The sequence below is a fragment of the Neophocaena asiaeorientalis genome, unplaced genomic scaffold, assembly GCF_003031525.2.
Source record: "Neophocaena asiaeorientalis asiaeorientalis breed wild unplaced genomic scaffold, Neophocaena_asiaeorientalis_V1.1 scaffold765, whole genome shotgun sequence".
Classification (NCBI taxonomy): Eukaryota; Metazoa; Chordata; class Mammalia; order Artiodactyla; family Phocoenidae; genus Neophocaena; species Neophocaena asiaeorientalis.
This window is the reverse complement of record NW_020172825.1, coordinates 5,842-32,171: the sequence shown is the minus strand read 5'-3', so window position 1 is coordinate 32,171 and position 26,330 is coordinate 5,842. Positions and strand designations below refer to the sequence as shown.

The following is a 26,330-nucleotide window of genomic DNA, read 5'->3' as shown; positions in this document are numbered from 1 at the left end:
AAATGCCTATACCAATCTACATCCACCTGTCCCTGTAACGTTTTCACTTATCCTTAAAATAGTCCATCTGCCTGCTCTCTTTCTCTCTCCCTCTCTACACAGGTGCATACATATTATTATTACATCTGTCATGTCCTTTATCTCCTCTCCAACAGCCTATTTCCTTCACCTCCTTGTAACCCTCGGTCAAACTTAATTTCAGACTACCTTTTCTATCACTTTTTTATTGTGTCCACTCAGCAATCTTGTTCTCCTTTATGCCATGTTTATGGTGTCTTAAATTTATGGGAAAGCTACTTGTTGAAACTCATTAAGTTTTGTACGTTTGTAAATTTCACAACAAAAGACTGTTCCAATAACTTTCCTGTGTAAATTTTCCTGTCTTTAGGCTCTACCTCATTCTAGTCCATTCTGCAGTTACACTAAAATTTCAGAACACTGCTTTCATACAGTACTTTCAACATAATTCCCTCAACTCCATGAACTCTTTACAGTACCATTTCCTTACTCTCCTTCCTTTAACTGCCAGAAAGGCCTGAAAACCGTTAGCTCAGATGCAACATACAAAACCTTCCACATACTGAAACTTTTCTTATAAAAGTCATCATCATTCTTATATGTCCCAAATCCTGTGGCCTCTTAATCCTACTTTTTCTCTGCAGCATTTCACACTGCTAACCATTTCTCACCCCTCCTGGACTTCCATAATGCTGTACCTGCCTGTGTTCTTCTACCTCTGACAGGAACTAAGTCTTCTGCTAGTTCATCTTCCTACCCCTCAATCATAGCCACTCTCCAAGTTTCTATCAATAGCCCCTTTTCGTAGGTTAAGAATTAATTTTCTGTGCAATGTCATCATCCATTCCTATAGCACCTCTCTATACTTAGGATCCCTAACTCTACATCTTTAAGCCTTCATCTCTTGAGTCATAAGCCTGCTACTCTCAATTACCAATAGTACACATGCACTTGGTTGTTTCATTAGCATCTAAAATCAAGCTCAATTATTCCCAAAAAACGTACTCCACCCTGAATGTGCCTAATCTTGTTGTCCTACTAGTTACAGAATGAAAAAAATTGGTGCCATTCTTTATTTTCTCCCCCTCATTTTTATTTAGCCTAACCAATGTATGGTTTGATACTAAAGGTCATTCAAAGAATGTCTACTAGTTAAAACTAATACAATGTTATATGTCAATTATAACTCAGTTTAAAAATATGTTTGAGTGTCTACTAAGTGGATGAAGACATAGTGGTAAAGAAACTAGACAATCTTGTATCCCCATGTAATGGGGGAAATGCGCACAATAAAAACCACAATAAACTAGGTAACTGCAATGCATAGTTAAGTGTTGTGAAGAAGAAACCAGGATATGGTTAAGTGTACATATACAGTATTCTGACTTAGTCTGGGGAAAAAGGAAATACGTTCTTCATGAAGTAACATATAAACTGAGCTTTGAGGCATGAGCAAGGTTTATCCCAGACATATTAAGAAAAACCATGGAAGGTATAATAGTACCACTACCAGTCCAGTCACCCATTAGAAAATTCTGAGTCATATTCTAAAGAGAAGGCCCCTCTCTTTGCAGTACAACAAACCGTTCACCCAGTGCTATCAATTCTACCTCAGAAATTCCCCCACACTCCAACATTGCCCCCAATTATTCCTTTGTTGGCTTTGTTCCAGAGTAACATTTCCTATGAAACTATACAAAATTTGGCCAAAACCTGCCAGTCCAGCCTCTTCTCTCAGACTAGACCACACTTGTAGAGAACACATATATCATTCATTTTTATTTTTACACTTCCAGTGCTTGAAAATGTTCACAAAATATACTTCACAGGATAAACATCTTATGAAGAGGAAAGTTTTCTTTTACATGACTTGCTTTAGAGGTCATTTAACTAGTGAATACAAGATTAAAAACAAGTTGTCTGATTGTAAAGGCCATGCTCCTTCCCTTGTACACTTCTAATTTATACCCAAATCCTGTAATTTTTTTCTTTGAAATATCACTTGCATCCTTTTTGCCCCATGCATAGTCATGTTATAGATGCTCATTACTTCACCTAGTTCTACTTTTTCCTCTATCCTTGACTCTGCCACTAGAATTATCTTCCTAAACACCCAAATTTGGCCATATCACTCTCATACTCAAAATCTATACTTTCCCAATGCCCACAGGATAAATTTCAAACTATCATATGAAGTCCCTGCCACCGGCTTCCACCCATTCATACAAGCCTTACTGCCCACTCTATGACATCATTACCAAGTACTTGATCTAGTCCCATCATTGGATTACTGGCTATCACATACTGGCCATCTGTATTTCTAATTTCAATGCTTCTGTTTCTCACGACACTTCACTCAGAAATACTTCTCTCTCCTTTGCTAACTTTCACCCCCCACCCACCTATTATGCCCTGTTTAAAAAAACTCTACTCATTTTAAAGGCTGTATCTCACAGAGTTCTCTAAGCTCTTCTGTAAATAACCACTGTCTTGTCTGGGAACTATATGTTCCTAATACTATAAAATAATTTCTTAATTTCCACCCTAAATTTATTATTTTATACATTATAGCTATCTGAATACATTTCTCAGTGCCTCTAGCTATAAGCTGGTAGAAGGTAGTGCTCATCTCATCCATATGTTTATTTTCATAGTAATGGGGATTGTTTTCTTGACACCACACCTCCCTCTACAAGGAAAAAAAAAGGAATGAGGATCATGGCCTGACAAAGGATTCTAAACTAGCTCCAAATGCAATTCATGGATGCACAAACAAGGGTATCCTTTAATTCCAAATTAACACAAATTTAACCCAATGCCAATCTAACAGAAGTTTATTTTGAAGGTCAAACATGTAAGAATAACCATGAAACTTTCATTTTTCTCAAAGAAGAATAATGCCTCTCTCCCAAGAACTTGTTCTACCAGGGACTAAAGCATAAAATATTTTAGTATAATTAAAATCAATACAACCCCTTCAAAAAACTTTGACAGTATCTATTTAAACTAAATCATTTAGTTTAGTCATTTACCCTATGACTTAAAAATTCCACTAAGTACACATCAAATAGAAATGAGTACATATGTTCACTAGAAGACGTTCAGTGGAATATTGACAGTAACAATATTCTTAGTAGCCCCAAACCAAAAATGACTAAAATGTCCATCAACAGCAAAATGAAAAACAAAATATAGTTGGCCCTTAAACAACCCAGGTTTGAATCATGCAGGTCTACTTCTACGAGGATTTTTTTTTTCAGTAAATACATTAATACAGTACCACACTATCTGCAATTGGTTGAATTCACAGATACAGAAATGTAAAGTTCTCAAGGCCTACTGTAAAGTTATATATGCAGATTTTCGACTATGCAGGGGATGGGTACCCCCAGCCCCTTACCTAGTTCAAGGGTCAAGTGTACTATACAGAAATTATAAGCAACTGACTACAGCCAACAATGTAGATGAATCTCACAAATATGTTATTTGAGAGAAGCCAGACACAACTAAATGTGACTGTTTCTAATTACATAAAATATAAAAACAGGAAAATCTAATCTATGCTAGTAGAAGTCAGGATAGTGGTTACTCTTGGGGAAAGAGAGGTAGTGACAAAGAGAGCACAAGGGGCTTCAGAAGAGCTGATCTTGTTTCTTGATCTGAATGCTGGCTAAACGTGTGTGCTCAGTGTGTGAAAGTTAAACAAGCTACGTGCACATTTATACACTTTTGTATGTGTACTAATACTTCAATCAAAAGTTTATTTTAAAAAGCACAGTACAGTATGAGCATTAGCTAAATGTTTAAATGGAACAGAAAGTTAAGTCCAGAGAAAGATCCAAAAGTATATAAGAGTTGCTTCTAGTCAAAAACAAGAAAACTGGACAACACATGAAACAGCTGTTTTCAGACCTTGGATAACAGGCAGTGTGAGACTGATCCATGAGAACGAACAGAAATGAGGTGAACCCTTCCAATGCTTGAATTTCTTCATGGAGGACGCTTTCCAACCTGAGTCAATGGAAGGGAAACCCAGTCAGAGGACAGCAGTCTCACTGAGGTAAGAAGCAAGAGGTCAGAGTTGAGGCTGAAGTGGGTGGAATTTTTAATAAGACAGACTGCCACAGAGGGGAGCTATGCAGAGGAAAGTCCAGAAATCTGTCACTTGGGGGTCCTTTCGAGTCTGCCACTATACACAAAACTGCATGAATAAAGGGAAAGACTATATGAAGCTGGGGAAAGAAGAGCTGTGAGCTGAAATATCCCCAGTGCTCATACAGGACTAGGAGATCCCTAAGTTTCTCCCAACCAGAATGAAGAAAATATGCTGACACTGGGGACATTTAGTAGAGAACTAAGAAGGGCCATGCATTTGTAGTAGCTACCAGCCTTAAAGTAAAGCCTTCTCTTAGATACACCCTAATAGAGCCTTGAAGGGATCAAGCTGACCAGTGAGTTACTTAGCTCGCTGGCAAAACAAAGTTTAACACTTTAAAAGACAACAAAATTCAGCCACTCAACAATAGACTATAACAATGTTCAGTATCCAATAGGAAAGTACTAAATATGTAAGCAGGAAAAGACGGCCCATAACCAACAGAAAAACCAATCAATAGACCCTGAAATGAAAGAATTGATAGAATCAGTAGACAAGAACTTTCAAACAGCTATTATAAATATGCTCAAGGATTCAAAGGAATACATGAAAACAAATCAGATGGAACTTCTAGAAATACAACAAGTAAATAAATATATACATATTTATATAAATATATAAAATATCTGAAAGTATTTGACCCTGCAGGGGAAAAAAAAAAAAGGACAGTGAAATACAAGACAAAGTAAACTAAAGCACAGAGACCAAAAAAACTAAAAATGTTAATGACCTGAAGATAATATCAAATAGTCTAACACCATACATATAAACAGAGTAACCCTGGAAAAGAGTGTAGAAGGAAGAGAGCTAACTTTAAAAAAAATACATGTGAAGAAATAATGACTGACACTTTTCCAAATTTGATGAAAACATAAACACAGACCAAAAAAACAAAACCAAAAACTCAATAAATCCTAAGCAGGATAATCACAAAGAAAACCAGCAATGAAGAGAGCAGAGGTAAATAAAAAGACTTTAAGTACAGGGGAAGAAAGATAAGTATAACCACAGACTTCTCATCAGAAACAAATGCTGAAAAAAAAAATTTGTCAACCTAGACATATTTATCACTTGATATATCACTTATATATCAAGTGATAAATATCCTTCAAAATATGAAGATAAACCTCTATACATCTACCAGAATGGCTACATCAAAAAGACTGACAGTCCCAAATGCTGACAAGAATGTAGAGCAACTGGAAACTCTCATATAATTGTTGGTAAGAGTATAAAACAACCAATTTGGGAAAAAGATCTGGCAACTATCCTAGAACCCAAACTGCACTCCTAGGTATTTACCCAAGAGCAAAGAAACCATACATATCTACATAAAGTCTTTCATACAGCTGTTCACTGAAGGCTTTTCACAACAGCTAGAAACTGAAAATAGCCCAGGTGTCCCTTAAGAGAAGAATGTAGTTACAAACTACTGACACATGCAGTACCATAGATGAATTTCATAAACATTATGCTAAGGGAAACCTTATACAAGTAAGTACCATGATTTATATTTATATGGAATTCTAGAGCAAGCTAAACTAATCTATGTTAAAGTGATCACAACAATGATTGACTTAGGGGTGTGGGTAATGTGGGGGCAGGAAATGGCTAGGAAGGGGTACAGATTCCATAACTTGATAGGACTTTGTGTTGCAAAGATGTAAGCATTTGTCAAAACACATGGAATGGTATATGTGGCAGACTGTATTTTCTAAAGATGGCCAGCCACAATATAATCCATCCCACATGCTCTTCTTACAAGGTTAACATTGGCATTCTCCCATCAGCTGGTAGGGTCTATGTGACTTCTTGAATTTGAGCAGCCTCGGTGACTTTCAATCAAGAAAGTACGGTGGAAGTGTGTGCTCTTTTATAAGCTAGACTTTTGATGCTAGGTTATAAAAATGCCATGCACTTCTGCCTTGGTCTCTTGAGATACTACTCACTCTTGGAACGTAGCCACTCTACAGTGATGAAGCCAGCCACTTGGCAATGAAGCCAAGCAACCATATACAAAAGCAACACCTAAGTGTCCTAGACCAGAGCTCCTGACAGCCAGCATCAATATCCAGATGTGTGAGCAAGCCTTTAGATGATAACAGCCTCAACTTATTAGGTTACCTCAACTCCTGCTCACATGCTTGAAGTCAAGACAAGCTATCCTTACCAGTCTCTGCCAAAAGTACAGATTCAAAAGCAAAAGAAATGACTGCTGATGTTTGCGGTACAATGAGTTTGGAGTGATCTGTTAGGGAGCAATAGATAACCAGAACAATATACTAAATTCAGTTAACAATACTGAATTTAAATAATACTAAATTTCTAAGTTTTAGTTGACTATATATGATGAAATTAAGGATGAGATATTCTACTATATATGATGAAGTTAAGGATGAGATGTTCTAACATCCACAACCTACTTTGAAAAGCATCAAAAAAATAAGACAAATTAATAGATGGATAGATATAAGACAGTAAATATAGTAAAGTGTTAATTGTGGAATTACATTCTGCAATTATTTCACATCCATGTAAGTCTGAAAATTTTCCTAATAAAATGTTGAAGAGTGAAATAAAGTCATTTTCATACAAATAGAAGCTGAAATATATTTTTGGCCAATAGACCTGGTGCTTTAGAAATTTTTTAATTCTTCAAGTAGAATGAAAACAACACCACATAGAAACTTAGGTCCATGAAAAAAGTCCACACAAATCTACACAAAGGAAAAGAAATGAAAATGGAAAATATGGGCAAAACATCAAAGAATGCTGCTTTTCATTTTTAAATTTCTTTATAAAACAACTGACTGTTTAAAGAAATAATCAGAAATTCTATTCGGGAATTAATGGAAGACTACAATGGCAAAAAGGTAAATGAATTTATAACGTATTAGAGTTCTTACATTATACTCTAAGAGGTCTAATTTTGAAGGCAGACTGAAATAAACTAAGGTGCATACTGTAAATACTAGTGCAACCACTGGAAAAAAAACAGAGGTTAGGTATAAGCTAATACTGGAGATAAAACAGACTTCCGAAAAAATGCTCAATCCAAAAGAAATCAGGAAAGGAAGAAAAAAAGAAGGTAGTATAAATGGTACAACTAGAAAATAAATAGTAACCTGGTAGTGTTACTATTGAAAATTACAATAAATATAAGTGGACTGAACGCTCAAATTAAAAAGCAGAGACTGTAAAAAATCCAAAAAATGCAACTATACACTATCTAAAAGACTTATTAAATATAATGGCATACAAGTTGGAAGTAAAGAGACAGCAAAAGATATAATATGCAAACACGAATCCTAAGAAAGGAGAAGTAGCTATATTAATACCAGACAAAGCAGACTTTAGGACAAGGAACATTACCAGAGAACAGAGATATTTCTTAATGATAAACAATCAATTCATCAAGGAGATCTTCCAGTCCTAAATGTGAATGCATCTAATAACAGAACTTGAGAATACATGAAGCACGGGGACTTCCCTGGTGGCACAGTGGTTAAGAATCAGCCTGCCAATGCAGGGGACATGGGTTTGATCCCTGGTCCGGGAAGATCCCACATGCCATGGAGCAACTAAGCCCATGAGCCACAACTACTGAGCCTGAGCTCTAGAGCCCACAAGCCACAACTACTGAGCCTGCGTGCCACAACTACCACATCCCGCACGCTCTAGGGGCCCACATACTGCAACCACGGAGCCCGTGTGCTGCAACCACTGAAGCCTGCCTAGAGCCCGTGCTCTGCAACAAGAGAAGCCACCGCAATGAGAAGCCCGCATGCCACAACAAAGGGTAGCCCCCACTCGCCGTGACTAGAGAAAGTCCACGCACAGCAACAAAGACCCAACGCAGCCAAAAAATTAAAGAATAAAGAAAATACATGGAAGCAAAAATGAAGAGAAGTGAAAGAAAAGATAGTGGGTTCACAACTATAGTTAAAGATTTCAACACTCCTCTCGTTAATTAATAAAGTATCCCCCCCCAAAAAAATCAGTAATGATACAGAATACATGCCTATCTAAAAAAGGACCTGTATCCTGAAAAGAAAAAGAATGTGCAAAATATTTGGATACTCACAAAAGAAGACATACATGTGACCGATTAATACATGAAAACATCAACAACATTAGTCATCACGGAAATGTAAATGAAAACCACAATGACACTGCACACCCATTATCTGGCAATTATTTTTTAAAAATAAAAACAACATATTAGCAAGGTATTAGCAAAGATGTGGAGAAATTGGGACCCTTGTGGGAAGGTAAAACAGTACAGCTGCTATGGAAAATGGTATATTGGTTTTCAAAAAAATTAAACACAAAATTACTAGATATATTACATTCCTAGATATATACCCAAAAGAACTGAAAGCAGGGACTTGAAGAGATCTATTTTTAACACCCATGTTTATAGCAGCACTATTCACAATAGTCAAAGGAAGGAAGCAACTCAAGTCTCCATCAATGAAAGAATGATTAAACAGAATGTGGTATATACACATAATAGAATATTATTCAGCTTTAAAAAGGAAATTCTGATATATGATGTAACATGGGTGAACCTTGAGGACATTACGCTAAGTGAAATAAGCCAAAAGGAAAAGGACAAACATCACATGGATTCCACTTACATGAGCACCTAAAAAAGTCAAATTCGTAGTCAGAAAGTAGAATAGGGGCTGGAGGGAGGAGGAAGAAATTGGGGGGTTACTGTTTAATGGGGATGGAGTTTCAGTTTGGGATGATGAGCAAGTTTCAAAAATGGGTTAAGAATGATGGTTGCACAATGTGAGTATAATTTATGCCACTGAACTGTACAGTTAAAATGGTTAAGATGGTAAATTTTATGTTATGCATATTTTACTACAATTAAAGAAAAAGAAACTGCAGTGGGATACCACTACACATCCATGAGAATGTCTGCAATTTATTTTAGAGTATCAAATGCTGACAAGGATTTGGAAGAAATGGAACTCTCATACGTTGCTGGTAAGAATGCAAAATGGTATAACCATTGGGAAAATAGTTCATCAATTCCTTATAAATTTAAACATAAAACTACCACACACTTCCCTGGTGACGTAGTGGTTAAGAATCTACCTGCCGGGCTTCCCTGGTGGTGCAGTGGTTGAGAGAGTCCGCCTGCTGATGCAAGGGACACAGGTTCGTGCCCTGGTCCGGGAGGATCCCACATGCCGCGGACCGACTGGGTCCGTGAGCCACAGCCGCTGAGCCTGCGCATCCGGAGCCTGTGCTCCGCAACAGGAGAGGCCACAACAGTGAGAAGACTGCGTACCGCAAAAAAGAAAAAATAAATAACCTACCTACCAATGCAGGGGACATGGGTTTGATCCCTGGTCCAGGAAGATCCTACATGCCACGGAGCAAATAAGCCCATGCACCACAACTACTGAGCCTGCGCTCTAGAGCTCGTGAGCCACAACTACTGAGCTCGCGTGCCACAACCACTGAAGCCCGTGCACCTAGAGCCTGTGCCCCGTAACAAGAGAAGCCACCACAACGAAAAGTAGCCCCCACTCGCCGCAGCTAGAGAAAGCCCGCGCACAGCAATGAAGACCCAATGCAGCCAAAAAAAAGTTAAATAGATGAATAAATAAATTTTAAAAATAAAAAAAAGGTGCACTTTACTGGATTTAAATTCAGTACTTCAATAAACATGATTTTTTTCTTAGTTTATGAAAACAATATATAAAAAGATGGTATTTTAAATCAGTGGGGAAAGGATCCCTTAGGTGGTCTAGAGCAGGGGTCCCCAACCCCCGGACCAGTACTGGTCTGCAGCCTGTTAGGAACAGGGCCACACAACAGGAGGTGAGCGGCAGGCGAGCAAGCGAAGAAGCTTCATCTGCAGCTCCCCATCGCTCGCGTTACCGCCTAAACCATCCGACCCACCCCCACCCCCTGTCCGTGGAAAAACTGTCTTCCACAAAACCGGTCCCTGGTGCCTAAAAGGTTGGGAACCGCTGGTCTAGAGAATTAGCTGCCCAAGTGGGGATATTTAGATATTAGAACTTAGAAAAGTTAGATATTTTCACACAACATCCAAACATATGCCAAATGCAATCCAAATCTAAACCTAAATCATACAATATTCAAAAAAATGCTGAATGTATTCAGATCTAAATCTATAAATCTAAACCTATAAAGTAACCTCATAGAAGTGCTAGAAAATATGAGATTTCTGTATTATCTTTGTAAGCATGGTGAAACTCAGAAGCCATAAAGGATAGATAGATTTACCTATATCAAAAAATTCTAATTTCATGACTAGATACTATATAATAAGCAGTGAGGTAAATCAGCAGTCCTACACAATGTGCTGGGAATGAAACTTGATTAAAAAGTTTTTAAAGAGTAATTGACAGTATCTATCAAATCTTTAAGCTGACATAGCCTCATGGTCTAACAGTCATTTTATAGAAATCTACCTTACAGAAATAATATGTACCATTATTTGTAATATCAAAAATTGAAAACAGGGCTTCCCTGGTGGCGCAGTGGTTGAGAGTCCGCCTGCCGATGCAGGGGACACGCGTTCGTGCCCCGGTACGGGAAGATACGACATGCCGCGGAGCGGCTAGGCCCGTGAGCCATGGCCGCTGAGCCTGCGCGTCCGGAACCTATGCTCCGCAACAGGAGAGGCCACAACAGTGAGAGGCCCGTGTACCGGAAAAAAAAAAAAAAAAAAATTTTAAACAACCTAAATTCCACAATAAAGAGTTTCAAAATATATTATGAACTCTGAGTTAGTTTCCTAGTTCAGTTCTAAAGGCTGATATAAGTCAAAAGACTGATAGTCTTCTATCAAGTTTACTTCAGGACATATGTTCCACATCTAACATTCTTTTCCTTTCTTGAGTTTTTTCTTTTGTTTCCCTTTCCACCAAGCTGATACGGTAAAATTACCTGTAGTTACGTGGGCTGTGATACCACACGTAGATTTAATGCAGTAACTAAAAAGTACTGTTCAACTCCATACTTTCAGTTGTTCTAGCCAAAACCTCAGTGTCATCTTTTACTCCTCCCTTTATTTCACACTTATATCTGACCTATCACCAAATCCTACAGACTATAATTTCAACACGTATCAATAATTCAGCCACTTCTCACCAACCTGATAGGCCTCACCTTGTCCAACCGACCGTCATCACCTCCTATCTGTACTGCTGTAATAGCCTGCCAACTGGTCTCTTGATTCTGCCCTTCTCTTTCAATCTACGATCAACATGGCAGCCAGAGTGATCTTGCTAAAACCTAAGTCAGAACTTTCCACTCTGCTCAAAAACCTTCAATGGCTTCCCATCTCACTCAAAGGTAAACGTCAAACTCTTTATTATGACCAAATGATCTGTATCCTACATTCCCTTTCTGACTCGATTTCCATCATTAACTTTTCTACAGCCCCACATGCCACCTCACTGTTCCTCAAACACATCAGGCACTCTCCCACTTCAGTGTTTCCTTACTCACTACACCCTTTGCCTGAAATGCTCTTCCCCCAGTCATCCACATGGCTAGCTCTCGCATCTCCTTCAGTTCTTTACTCAAGTTATCATCTCAGTGAGGTTTTCTCTGGCCACACTAAAATTTGCACTCATCCCCTGCACTCTCAAATACTTCATACCCCACTTCATTTTTCTCCTTTGAAGTACTATGCAACATACGATATATTCTACATATCTTGTTTTTGATGTTTATGATCTCTCTTTCCCTACTAAGTATAAGTTCCATGAAAACAGGAGTTTTGGTGGATTTTGTACACTGCTGTCTCCACTAGCACCTAGAAAAATGCCTATGACATAGTAGGTGCTCAATAAATATTTGCTAAATGAATGAGGTAGATGCACATGTAACCACTCACATGGAAAAGATTTCTATAACAAATAGTTAAGAGGGGAAAAAAACAAGTTGTACAGAATACAAGTTCAGGACAAAAATCTATATACACAAGCAATGAATAATCTGAAAATAAAATTAAGAAAAATTCCATAAGCAATAACATCAAAAAGAATGAATCTTAGGAATATATAAAATACATTTCTTTTGAACAGAAGAAGTGTTAAGACCTGTACAACGAAAACTACAAAACACACAAAAAAATTAAAGACCTAAACAAACAGAAAGACATCCCATGTTCATGGATCAAAAGACATAATACTAAGGTAGCAATACTCCTCAAATAGACCTACATATTCAACACAAATCTTACCAAAATCCCACCTGCCCTTTTTGCAGAAATTGACAAGCTAACCCTAAAATTCACACAGAAATTCAAGGAACCCAGACAGCCAAAAAAAGAAGAGCCAAGTTTGAATATTCACATTTTCCAATTTCAAAACTTACTACAAATCTACAGTAACCAAGAATGTGTATTAATGGCTGAAGAACAGACATACAGATTAATGGAAGAGAACTGAGAGTCCAGAAATAAATTCTTACATTTATGGCCAGTTGATTTTCAACAAGGGTACCAAGACAATTCAATGGGAAAGAACAGTCTTTTTCAGCAAATGTTTCTGAGACAGCTGGATATCTATATGTAAAAATAATAAAGTTGGACCCCTAAACATGTAACACCATATGCAAAAATTAACTCAAAACAGATGACAAACATAAATGTAAGAGCTAAAACTACAATACTCTTAGACGCAAACAGGTATAAATCTATATGACTGGTCAGACAATGGTTTCTTATTGTGTTGGCCAAAAAGTTCATTCGGGTTTTTCTGTAAGATGTATGGAAAAACCTGAACAAACTTTTTGGCCAATACAATAAATAACACCAAAGACAACAAAAGAAAAACAAACAGGACTTCACCAAAATTTATAACTTGTGTGCCTCAGAGGAAACAATCATGAAAGTGAAATAACAACCTTTTGGGGGAAAATACTTGGAAATCATATATCTGATAAGGGACTTGTATCCAGAACATATAAAAACGCTTAAAAGCCAACAATAAAAAGAAAAATGACCCAATTTTAAAACAGCAAAGGATCTAAATAGACCTCTGAAGATGGACAATTAGGGCATGAAATGATGATCATTAGTCATTTAGCAAATGCAAATCAAAATCACAAAGATACCTTCACGTCCACAAGATGACTAAAATAAAAGGGACAGACAATTGGTTTGTCAAGGAAGTAATTAGAAAGAACCCTCATATACTGCTGATGTAACTGTAAAATAGTGCAGCCACTTTGGAAAAAAAGTTTGGCAGTTCCTCAAAATGTTAAACACAGTTAGTTAGCTAAGACCCAACAGTTTCACTCCTAGGTACTTACCCAAGAGAATGAATTTATATGTCCACACAAAAGAGCTTATATATGAATGTTCGTAACATGATTCATAATAACCAAAAAATGGAAACAATCCAAAGTTATCAACTGATTACTGAATAAACAGTATGTGTATACTCATACAATGTAATATGAACCTCCAAAATATCATTTAAGTACAGGAAGACATACACAAAAGGACATATATTTTATGATTCCATTTATATGAAACGTCCAGAATAGGCAACCCATAAAGTAAGGAAGCAGATTAGTGGTTGCCACTCTTCAGGGGCTGAAGAAGGAAAGAATGGTGAATGACTGCTAACAGGTACAGGGTTTCTTTTGGGGATGACGAAAATGTTCTAAAATTAGATAATGGTGATGGTTGCCAATTGAATATACTAAAACCCACTCTAAATGGTGGATTTTATGGTATGTGAATTATATCTCAATAAAGTTGGAAATTATAAAAAGTGTATGGAATGATTTTTTATAAACCACCCCAAAAAAGAAAAAAACTACAAGTATCTGTTACACAGATGTATTTGTTTGGTATTCACCAGATGTTTTTATGTTTTTCTACATTTAAATTGAACAACAGTTAAGTTTTGGAATTGGCTAAGAAAGGAAAACTTCCACTTCTTTTTATACTTTAAAAATACGTATTTTTTTCTGTATTTCCTTATTCTCAAAAATAATTAATTCTACACACCAATATTTGAGGGGTGGGGCAACCAACCATGACATATAAAAGGCTCTCTGGAAATATGAAAGTTCTAGGATTTCTGGTTTTATGATTTACAGGAATAACCTAACATTTAAAATTGAGGCCATGCTGGCAAATCTCGGTGTATGGTCAGTTTATATACAGGAGTAAAATTTTAGGATCACAATCACTGTGCATTAGAAAAGAACGGAACTCTCTAATGTGACCCTTGGCCCTCCCCTCTCTCTGGGTTCTGTGAACATTTTCAAAAGTAAACAAACTATGCTTATTTACCTGTCTGAAAAACTATAAAAGGTAAACCCATGATCTGTCAACATTAAAATGCTATCTTTCCCCAGTGTTTACTTAAGTGTTTATTATGTGACTTACTAGCAGTGAGAGAATCTTATCTCAGTGTAAATCCCAAGTGTCATCTATGGAAAGCCTTTAAAAATTCCAAATTACCAGAATTATTTCAATTTCCTGACTTTAATTATAAATCACTTATTACAATCAACAATTCCATGATCTGAAAACAAAAGCAATGTGCCACACACATAGTCCCAATGACTTATTATTCTGAAATTTTCCTCTGGGTTCTTTCTGCACAATAGTTAAATTGAGTTCAATCTTACGTAGAACTTAACCTAAAATTAAACACAGAATTACATTAGTATCCAGCGCACACACAAAAAATATTTATAATGCAATATACTAAAATAACTAAAGGTAGGTGAGTTTTCCTAGAAATAATCATGAACACTATTTTATGTTTAATTTATTACATTTCATCTATCAAATGTAGCATCTAAAGTCATAAAATCTGAATTAAGGATAAAAGACCATTAGCTTCTAATTTAACTTCAAAATGCTTTTAAAAATTCACAACATATGGGCTTCCCTGCTAGCGCAGTGGTTGAGAGTCTGCCTGCCGATGCACGGGACATGGGTTCGTGCCCTGGTCCGGGAAGATCCCACATGCCACGGAGCGGCTGGGCCTGTGAGCCATGGCCCCTGAGGCTGTGTGTCCGGAGCCTGTGCTCGGCAACGGGAGAGGCCACAGCAGTGAGAGGCCCGCATACCGCAAAAAAAAAAAAAAATTCACAACATATAATTTTAAGTGAACTAGATTGCATCTGTTAAAAGACAGAAAATTGTTTTTCTAAAGACCATCCATACTCGAAGGACATAAATATTAAACATTGAGAACATTTAATTTTCTATTAATGTCTAGTAAAATACTTAAGTGTAGCCTAATTACAAATTTTCTTTTGAGCAGTTACCAACTGGAGTAATATTTCTCTAACTGGAAAAAAAATGCAATTCTGATCAATCAGTAATCATCCAACACTGACAAATGCCTGAAACTGCACATGAAAAAAAAATGAGACCGACATTTATTTTTCTCATTGAATCTTCAATTCAAAAGTAATTATTTAATGTCAGTTGAGCTAAGCACTTATTCAGGAAACACAGAATTCAATAATCATACCATACAAGAAAGCCCTAATACTAGTAAGTACAAAGAGATTCTAAAAGGAAGGCTTCCTTGAGTAATATTTAGGCTGAACCCTACAGGATGGATAAAATTTGTTGGCTAACTGTGTTCTAGGCAGACTGAAATGCACTGGGCAAAAGGTTTGCAACAAGGAGCCTGGATAGTTCAAAAAACTGAAAAAAAGGCCAATATTGTTAGGTGGTTCCAAACAAAGGAGAGTGTGAATTAAATCTTAGGAGGCAGAGAGAATCCAGGTCAGATGGGACCTTGTAGACCAATTAAGGATTCTGCATTTTATTCTAAAAGCCACAGAAAGCCAAAGAATAATTTTAAACAGAAAGTAACAAAGTTAGACTTGTATTTTTAAAAGTTCACTGGAAAAGAGAATTGTTGTTTATAATAATCTAAAAGAATTATAAACTAATAAAACTGATGGAGTTCACCCAAGTTAATGGATACAAAATTAACACCAGCAATGATCAAATGTAACAGAAAAAAGATCCTATTTACAGTGCAAAAAAATATGTATAGATCAAATATCTAGGAATAAATTTAACAAGGTATGTATAAAAGGAATTTAGGAAGAAAACTGTAAAATACAGAATAAATGGCAAGATAAACTATGTCAATTCTCAAGTTAATTGATGTATTCAATGCAATTCCAATTAATATCCGCAAAGAAACTTGATACACTGCTTTTAAATTATTATGGAAGAGTGAAAGTGTAAGAATAAAAGTTCTGAAAATGAATAAAGGAGTAGGCTTTGACTCACACTTCAAAGCTTAACATAAAGCTATTTGAAATAAAACAATGTACTACCAGTGTTTAAAAAAAAAAATTAAAATCAAACCCAAGCATTTGGCAGATGATACAGGTGATATTTAAAAAATTTAATGGGGAAAAGATTCAATACTTAATGTTGGGACAACTCGTTTTTTATTTAAAAAAAAAAAGATTCCTAATTGCCTCCCAGATGGACCTAAATGCAAAAAAATAAACAACAACAAAAACCTCTCAACTATTTGCAGACAATATTAAAAGGGATTTCTTCAATAAAAAACAGAAATCATAAAAGAAAAGACTCGTGAGCTTCACTTCAAAAATTGAGATATATCCCAAAAGAGAATATCACAAAGGACAATAAGTAGGGTTTCATATTTTATTCTTATTCTGATAACTTTCCCGGCTGCATCATAAAGAATGTTGGATGAGATGATCTCCAAGATCCTTTACAACATAAACGTTGTATAACACGTTGTCTCTTATTTTCTTTTAAACCATTTCTTTATGAAACATTTAAAACATACAGAAAATAATAAAATTCATATCCATATATCCACCACCCAGAATAATCAAGGAAATGCTAAAATGAGAGTAATATTTTGCTAAAATTTCACACCCATCAAATTTGCAAAAGTTTAAAAATCTGACAATCTCAAGTATGGGCTAGGATGCTGGAAAAAGAAATGTCCGTACACTGCTGATAAAGTATATACTGGCATAACCGGGCTTCCCTGGTGGTAAAAAAAAAAAAAAAAAAAGTATATACTGACATAACCATTTTAGAGAAGAATTTAGCAACATCCAGTAAAGTTATTCACAATCTATTTCCCAGCAGTTTCACTTCCATGAATCTTCCCAAAGAAATATGTGCACAAAGAAATGTGTCAACATGATCACTGCAGCATCGTTTATAATAGCGAAAAAGGAAAAAACTCAAAATATCCATTAGTAGTGGGACACATATATTTGATATTATCATACAATGGAGTACTATACAGCAGTTAAACTAAACTAGAGCTACATGCATCAACATACATATCCCAAAAAATAGTTTAAAAAAAAAAAGCTGATGAAAGATATGTACAGTAACAATACCATTTTGTAAAAATTTTAAAACACAAAATCCAACACCATATATAGCATTTACAGATACAAGTACACATATACAGTAAAAGTATAAACAAGGATATGAAATTCAAGAACCTCGGGATAGTTATTACCTTGGGTAAAGAGAGAAGGTAATAGGACTTGGGGGTGAGGTGGCTACAAATGCATGTGTAAGACTGCATCTGGTTTGCTAAGGATCAAAAGGCATAATTTATAGTTCTGAGTGATGGGTAAATAAGTACCTGATATATTATTTACTGTTTTAAATGTTTTTTTAATTAAAATATATACATATATTTTTTAAAAAGTGAGCATATAATATCCAAGTCGAAAATTACTCTGGAGATCTTCTAATCCAAACTACTTCCTTTATAAAAGAACTAAGGAAAGATATCAGAATAAGAACACAAAATAAATACTATTGTAGTCATCGCCATTTTAAACACATACTACGTAGCTAAAAAAGCACTTAAGGGGATTAGACCTTGTTCGCTGGAGAGAAAACCTTGGTAGGCTGAATAGCCATCAGCCCCAACTTCTCAAAACCTGGTGTCAGCTAGTAATATGGAATGGGCATGTGTGAGAACATGCGCGCACACACACGGGAGAGGCCACAGCCACACACACACACACACACACTCTCTCTCTCTCTCTCTCTCTCTCTCTCCTAGGAGTGCCTTGTCAAATTCAGCACAGGAATAGGCAGTAAAGTGGGTCTCTGGCCCACTATCCAGGCTGACCCCTAGTCCATCTTTACTTAAAATTACTTGAAGTTCTGAGGCCTAGAGGATTGTTCCAGATCATACTTCATTATATCCTGATCATAGTTCATTAGCCCACAGCACATATCTAAAAGTAGTCCTGAACTAACTAAAAAGTAGCTCATTCATCCAGCACTTATAAATACCTAAAACAGCACACGGAAAAAAAAAAAAAAGAGAGAGACAGCAAATATTTAGTGTTCACACAGAATCTTCAATCCAGGAGTAAATAGTTTAATTTCAGCTGAGTTAAGTGACCTATCAATATTTTACAACTTGGATCCATCTATTTTTAAGTTCACCCCTCCCTACCCTTCATCTACCCAAAACATGTAAGAGGAATTTTGAGGAGGGAGGAGACTGACTCAGATACTGAGTTAAATGAAACCCTAAGATTTTACTTTTTATTTTGAAGATAATATGAAATATAGTACACTGGGTAATAATTAAATTTAAAGAAATAGATGATTTTAAATGCAGAAATCTAGTTTTATGTATATGAAAGTCTAATGTTTGTTCAGCTTTTCTAGTATATTATACTTAAGTGTTCTCATGTCAACATTAAAGTCAACTTTTAAGAAGCAGTTCCACCCATTTACAGGGCAGAAATAGAGACAGATGTAGAGAACAAACGTATGGACACCAAGGGGGGAAAGTGGCGGGGGCGGCGGTGGTGGTGGTGGGATGAATTGGGAGATTGGGATTGACATATATACACTAATATGCACAAAATAGATAACTAATAAGAACCTGCTCTATAAAAAGTAAAATAAAATTCAAAAAAAAGCAGTTCCATTTTATCAAGCACAATGTACCCCTCCGTTAGCTACCAAATTTTATCGATTTAATTTCCTATTTTCCTCCTCTGTTCTTTAAACATGTTTGATATGTGTCCTAGTCCATTTAGGCTGCTTATATAACAAAATACCATAGACTGGGTGGTGTATAAACAACAAAAATTTCTCACAGTTCTGGAGCCCAGGAAGTCCAAAATCAAGGCACCGGCAGATGTGATGCCTGGCGAGAATCACCTTCCTGCTTCATAGATGGCCATCCTCTGGCTAGATCCTCACAGTGGCAGAAGGGAGGGAGGGAATTCTTTGGAGTCTTTTAAAGGGCATTAATTCCATCATGAGGGCTCCATTCTCATGACCTAATCAACTCGCAAAGGCCCTACCATCTAATGCCATCACAATGGGGGGTCAGGATTTCAACATATGAATTTGGGGGTTGGGGGGGACATAAACATTCTATAACAATATGTTACAGACATAGCAAAATGTGTAAGAAATTGAATATGAATGAAGCAGCTTAACTAATTAGGGAAGGTTTTCATTTCTTAGGAGCTCTAAATTTGGATTATCTTAAACAGCATAGTTTTCTATCACCAACATGGAATACGGCACATTATCAGCTCACTTCAGAAAACTAGAAAAAATGTTACCTAAATATTCTTTGTGTGAAATGGGATTTATCAATTAGTATACATGTCACATACAATAGGTGTTCAAAAGACAGGTATTTTTTAAGTCTCAAAACAAAAACTTTATTTAGCAAAGGTAAATATTTAGTATCCTTATTCATGGCACACTGTAAGGTTATCAATATTGGCAAACAGAAACACAAGGCACAATAAGCAGAATTCCTAAGAAAAAAGTACTAAGGTAATTAATAAGCTGGAAATAACCCAAATTTCTCCCTGTGACCCATTAGCTTTATATAGAAAACACTGCTGGGCATCTCATCCTTTCCCTTCCAAAAATCAGGATTATGCTTTACATATGATAAAAGATAGGAAAGTATTTGTTGTATGAAGAAATTCCTGTAGTGGTATCTGCAGTGCTAGAGCTATCATCTGAGAAGAAAATAAAGAACATCCCTTTTAGAAAGGGTGCTAAAGAGTGCAAGTGACAAAATGTGACATTTGTCCATACTGAGTGGTACATACATGGTTGTTGTATTATTCTTTCTACTGTTTGTATATTTAATTTGTAAGGAAAATTCAGAATTTACGCTGCATCACAAAGAATATAAAAATAACTGAGTTAGCATATTGGCTACAGCTCACAAGGGCAATTAATCCTAAGACTATTTCTCACATTCAAGGAGACTGCTGAGGTAGACGTCTATTAGAGACTTGAAATGGATAAGCCATTCTTTTTGATACAAGGAGACACAAGTCAACAAATGAAAAGAATATGTGTAAAGTACTGGTAGCATCTTCATTCAGCCCCTAGCTATGTAATTTGTGTGTAGCACTACTTGTCTCAAATGTGAAAAGGAACATTCTGAATTACTGAAAGTATGAAAAATGGACACCTATTAAGACCTAAAAAAGAGCTACAAGCCTGCATACCACAAAGAGACAGGTCAAAAAAAAAAAAAGTTTCATGTTTTATTTCTGCAACATAAAGAGATCTATGCTTGACTAACCTCATCTCTTCCCAAAGGGCAGAAGATCAACTTCTGGAACACAATCAACTGTTAAAGAGTCACCACAGTAGTCTCCACACTGGCAAGCCAAGAGTTTCATTGAAAGAAGATTTTTATCCTACTTGGGTTAAGTGTTCAGGGCTCGTACACCACCTCCTTGCTTTATTTGCAGCACAGATGTTGACTTTAATTAATGAAGTCTTACTTAGGATTCTCTTCCACAATCCACATATGACATCTTATGTGAGATTCCAGAAGATTTCCTAAAATTGAACTTCAGGAATAATTTAATCTAGTAAGGTTCTAAGTCTCCAAAACCTCTTTTCCTTTCAGGTCAACCTTATGATTCACTTGCCTTTATCACATTAACAGGAGAGGTCAAAAGTAAAGCAAATTACAGAAGTGATTTGACTTTGGACTAATAATACTGAATAATGCATCACTAACTATGAAGATCTACTGTTTATTTCAAATGTAGTTACCAAATATAAAATAAATTCATATACTAAGTATTTCCAAAAATAATATTTCTATGGAAAAGTTAAAAATGTTAGTAGAGAAAAGCATGAAAATACACTAAGGTTCCAACGGTCTGTCCACCACTAACCAACGTGTTTTCTTGGGCAAGTCACTAAATCAGTTATAAGGTCACTTTATAGAGTACCATTAATTTACTTTTTCAAGAATGACCTCATTTGAAAATCATTCCTCAGAAACAAAGCAAGTATCACCTTTACTTGACAGAAGGAACAGAGTCAAGGCTTAGAAAGCTAAATGGCCTACTCATGCCCAGCTAGGAAGCTAGAGAAGAAGGATGAACCCACAATCTTCTGACACCAAAGTTAGTGTTTCTTCCTCCACATCAATGGTTCTCCATGGCTTTCGTTCACAGAACCTGTTGAGACTCTAAAGCACTTAAATTTTTACATATAATTTTAGGGCGTTCACAGTCACAAGACTTAGAATCAAACCGTAATAACTGTCAGCTAAATCTCATGTGCAAACAACAGTAAAAAAAAAAAAAAAAAAAGTACTAGCCTTATTTCACTTTCAGATAGACCTTATACTTAATGATCTTTTTTTTTAACTTACTATCCATAATGGTATTTATGTTAAAGATAACAGATAACTCAGATCAAAGCACTGTGACAATTTTGAGATTAAATGAAAAGTTGGCAAAGAAATTTATCATGTATTTGTAAGTAATCTCATTAAAAAACTATTTATAGGGACTTCCCTGGTGGTCCAGTGGTTAAGACTCCGCAATTCCACTGCAGGGGGCGTGGGTTCGATCCCTAGAACTAAGATCTCGCACGTTGCATGGTGCAGCCAAAAAAAAAAAGGAAAAAGGAAAAACCTATTTATGTAGCATCTTTAAGTATTTCAAACATCTCATGTTTTGGACATAGGATATAGGCTTGTAGATTAACACTATTTCCACTTACTGTAATTTTACTTTATTTTCTTTATTAGAAGAAAAAGCCCCACTTCCTCCAGTAACTGCTATGGTCAGAAAAGGCATCTTGTTGAAGGTTGCCTTCTACTAATATCATAGAAAATACTCACTTAACTGCAATAAGGTGGGTGGGCATTCTCAAAGCAAAGTAACACGCCTCCTAACAGGTAAGACAGAACATGTACCATTATGTGCAGAGTCCTGACCTGGAGTCCGGAGGCTCCAAATGTGCCCTGGCTCTGCCACCTGGTGACTTTAAGAAAACCATCTTAAAGCTCTGCACTTCAATTTCCTCATGTGTAAAACAGGAATAGCCCTACTCAGGCTCACAACTTCTGTGAATTTATAACCAGAAGACAGAATGATGACTGTCCCAGAAAAATAGCGGAGTATTTACAGGCAACTTGCCAAAGTAAATTTTTTTTTTTATACATATACATACACACAAACACTAACACACTATGTGCCAGACACTGGGTGGAGGATTGGGACCAAGATATGAAGTATCTAACATGTGCCAGGCAGTGTATAAAGGAAGCAGTAAAACAATATTCTTTAGAACAGGAGCTGGGAGTAGGAGGTGTTGAGTCCATAGAACTGCCTGAGGAGTGGAAGGGCACCAGGAGAATGCGGCTCCATTATTTGACAGGGTTTCACAAAAATTGTTATATGGAGAAAGTCACTAGACTATACACTTCCAAAAGACAGAGACATGAGTCTTGTCTTTATAGCCCCTACACCAAGCTCAGCTCAGAGTAGCCACAGTAGATACCTAATAAATGTTAGCTGATAACTAAGTCATCCATACTCTGGTAACACACTCTCTGGTAAACACTAGAAGTCCTTGTCCTTAAAAAGTGAGTTCAAAGCCAGTAAGCAAAATAACAATGTAAAGGATAATATGTTAGAGTCCACTGTCTATAAGGTGCTTTGAGAACATTCAGAAAAACTGGGTAGGAAGACTTCAAAGGATAATACTTATTAAGTGCCTATGTGTTAGGCATTGCACATGCTTTAATCCTCACAACTCTGAGTTAGTCTCACCACCCCATTTTACAGATGACAAAACTTGCGGCTCGAGATTAACTAACTTGCCAAGGGTCAGACAACCAGGGTAAGCCAGAATTAAAAGCAGGATCTAACTCCAAAGCTAGTTCCACTATACATACCATAATGTCTTTGGTTTTTATACTTTACCTTTACATTTGCAGTGGGGAGAGAGCAGGGACTATCAAAATCAGCCAAAATTTTGTCATCCTGAATCATTATGAAAAGAGCATCTAAAACTTTACCCAAGTATTTTACTTGAAAAATCACTTCTGAAAATTAGTCTTCACTCATAAAAATCATAAAACTTATTTTTTAACAGCTGCATATGTATACTTAATGTCATGTTTCTACATTTTGACCTATACAACTACAGGTCTAAACAAAAGGGCAAAACATGACTGAAGAACATGACCAGTAATCATTTAAGAAAACAGACACTTACTTTAAGTGTTTGGGCTGAAAAACTTAGGTATGATCCATAGTTTTATATTATTCCACTGACTGCATATTGAGAGAAACAGCAAATTATTCCAAATATTTTTTTAAGGGGAGAGAGGATTGTTTTTGGAGGGGAGAGAGGAGGAGTCATTTAGAAGTGATCTATGGTTTAAGGAATAAAACATTAAATGTTACGTGTCAAAGACACTGTAGGTACCCAACAAATCTTGTTAAATGGACTGGGCAAGTTGGATGAGAATGTGTCTTCCTCTCGCTTCTGACTACTTACTTAAGAAGCTTTTTTTTAAGCCATGAAAAAAAGTGTAAATTTAAGAGATATGAAATACAAGCAGCATATAAAACCTGTGAAAATGAATCAGAACATTGTAATTTGTGTCTCTGTGTAAACTCCTCAGTAACCCAGCAATGTCAGAAGATGGTGTACATGCTACTCAGCACATTAATGCTACTTAGTAAATACTGACACAATAAGACTTTCATAGTTTACGTTCTAATTTTTCAATTTTTTTAAAACTGTTTTTGGTTTGCTATTTAAAGCATTCCGTTAGTGCCACAGGAGTTTAAGTCTTTTCTTTTTTTAATATTTATTTATTTGGCTACGCCAGGTTACAGCTGCGGCATGTGGGATCTTTTAGCTGTGGCATTCGGGCTCTTAGTTGTGGCATGCGGGATCTAGTGCCCTGACCAGGGGTCAAACCCCGGCCCCCTGCATTTCGAGCCCAGCGTCTTAACCACTGGCCAACCAGGGAAGTCCTGAGATCATTATTTCTTCAAGCTACTTCTTGTTTCTGTTTTGTCATGATTAATAATTTCTTTAATGGGCTTCTGGTCATTCTTTGGATTTAGCAGCACCATCATTAATACTGTATTTTTTCATTAAAAATGTGATAAGCAGTTCAGATTTACAAGCAGGATCTAATTCCAAAGTTATTTCCACTTCTTTCTATCTTCCTAAACTCTAAACTTTTTTACATGCTTTACAAAATAATCTCTTAAGTAAGGGTACTTACTCGTCAGAGGTGTAAGATAAACACTTCTCAGCCCTCTTGTCCAAATCACTTGACAACATTTACTGGGTATCTCAAGTGTCTTTCACAAGTAACTTTTTAACAGTTGTACTTCTGAACTTTAGGTCGTTTCCATTTCAATCCCCCTTCTCCCCCTGACCCCAGACAAAATTCTGGGGTAATCTGCTGCTTCTCTCAATATGACAGATAGTGGAATGATCTGAAATTATGGGTCATACCTGTATTCCTTTCTGATTGATGGAGGGTAACTTCGGACTGTAAATCCCATATGCCATTAGCTGACATTTTCGACGGCACCCTAGCCACTTAATAAATATAATAACAGACTTTGTAATGTTTCTTTTTTAACATATCCACAGAACGTTTTAAAAAATTCGGAAACTAAATTATCTTTCAAGGATTCTAAGATTAACCAACCAGCGTCGTATTAAAATTATTTTTAACAATTTTATGGATCAAAACATCTGTCGCATTAAATTCTGACTTTACCAACAAAATCCTCCATACCATGACGAGTCCTTTTCATTTTCTCAACTGTAAAAAAAAAAAAGGGCCAACTGTTTGCAGGTTTGCATTTAATAGTCTCCAGCAAATCCAGTAGCTCACGTTTAATTTCAGAATCTCGATGAGTAATCTGTGAACACAACCCTTGGGCTTGATTTAACACTTCATCCGCCCTCCCTCCCCACCAGTCCACCCCCAAAACCCCAACCCACCAAAGCACACGTCTAAATATTTCTTCACCAAGAAGGCCAAAACCTCGAAAACAGCAAGGAAGAGCTCCCCTTGGAAGGAAAAGGCCCGCCGTTCCCAGCCTGAGGCCCAGGCCGGCCCTGCTAGCCCCACTCCAAGAAGGGCCACCTCTCGATCGCCAGCACGCCCCGCCCCGGGCCCGCTCGTGTCCCCTCGGGCGACAAAACCCTCCCTCCCTGCGGCGCCCAGCCAGGACTGACAGTCACGGCAGAAGCAGCAACAGCCGCTGCTAGCAGAGGCCTACTTCTGGCACCGGCCTCTCCAGACCGCGCGCGCCCCCAGACACTCGCCCCGGCGGGGGTGGGGGCGTCCCTACCCTCGCCGGAGCCTGCCCCGAAGGGGGACTTGGGCGGCCGAGGGGACGATGGGAGGTGCCACCCGGCCGCCCCGGCCCAGGCCCGGTCCTCAGCCACACTGACCTGTCGTCGCCCCCGCGCCTGGGCTGCGGCCCCCGCAGCAGCAGCAGCAGCAGCAGCAGCAGCAGCAGCAGCCGCTTCACTGGTCGTCGCAGCCCTCACCCGCCGCCTCCGCCCGCCACCGCCTCGTTCCCTTTCGCTGCCGCCACCGCCGGCGCTCATGCGGGACCCGCGCTTCCTTCTCCGGAGACCGGGACCGGGAAAGGAGGCGCAGGGGCCGCAGAAAACCCCGCGCTCGTCGCCAGCCGCCGCTCCGCCGCTGCCTGTCCGCACCGGGGGGCTACGCGGCCCGCCTGGCCGCGGTTAGGCGCGAGGTGGTCCGAGTACAGCCCCGAAGTAGAGCCGAGAGAGGCGCCGCCGCCCGCGGCCGTGAGCGCCGGGTCGGCAGAGGTGAAGCGC

General features: G+C 37.5%; 1 protein-coding gene across 4 annotated transcripts in view; it reads right to left on the bottom strand.

Moving 5' to 3' along the window:
- Positions 1-26,066, bottom strand: part of UBE3A (ubiquitin protein ligase E3A) — a 96,446-nt gene extending 70,380 nt beyond the window's left edge. For 3 of the 4 annotated variants that reach the window (XM_024741896.1, XM_024741895.1, XM_024741897.1), the window contains exon 1: positions 25,935-26,066. The gene's annotated coding sequence lies outside the window, so the exon portion shown is untranslated. The remainder of the gene's footprint in view (positions 1-25,934) is intronic. The other variant, XM_024741898.1, reaches the window with a different exon arrangement.
- Positions 26,067-26,330: the final 264 nt, after the last annotated feature.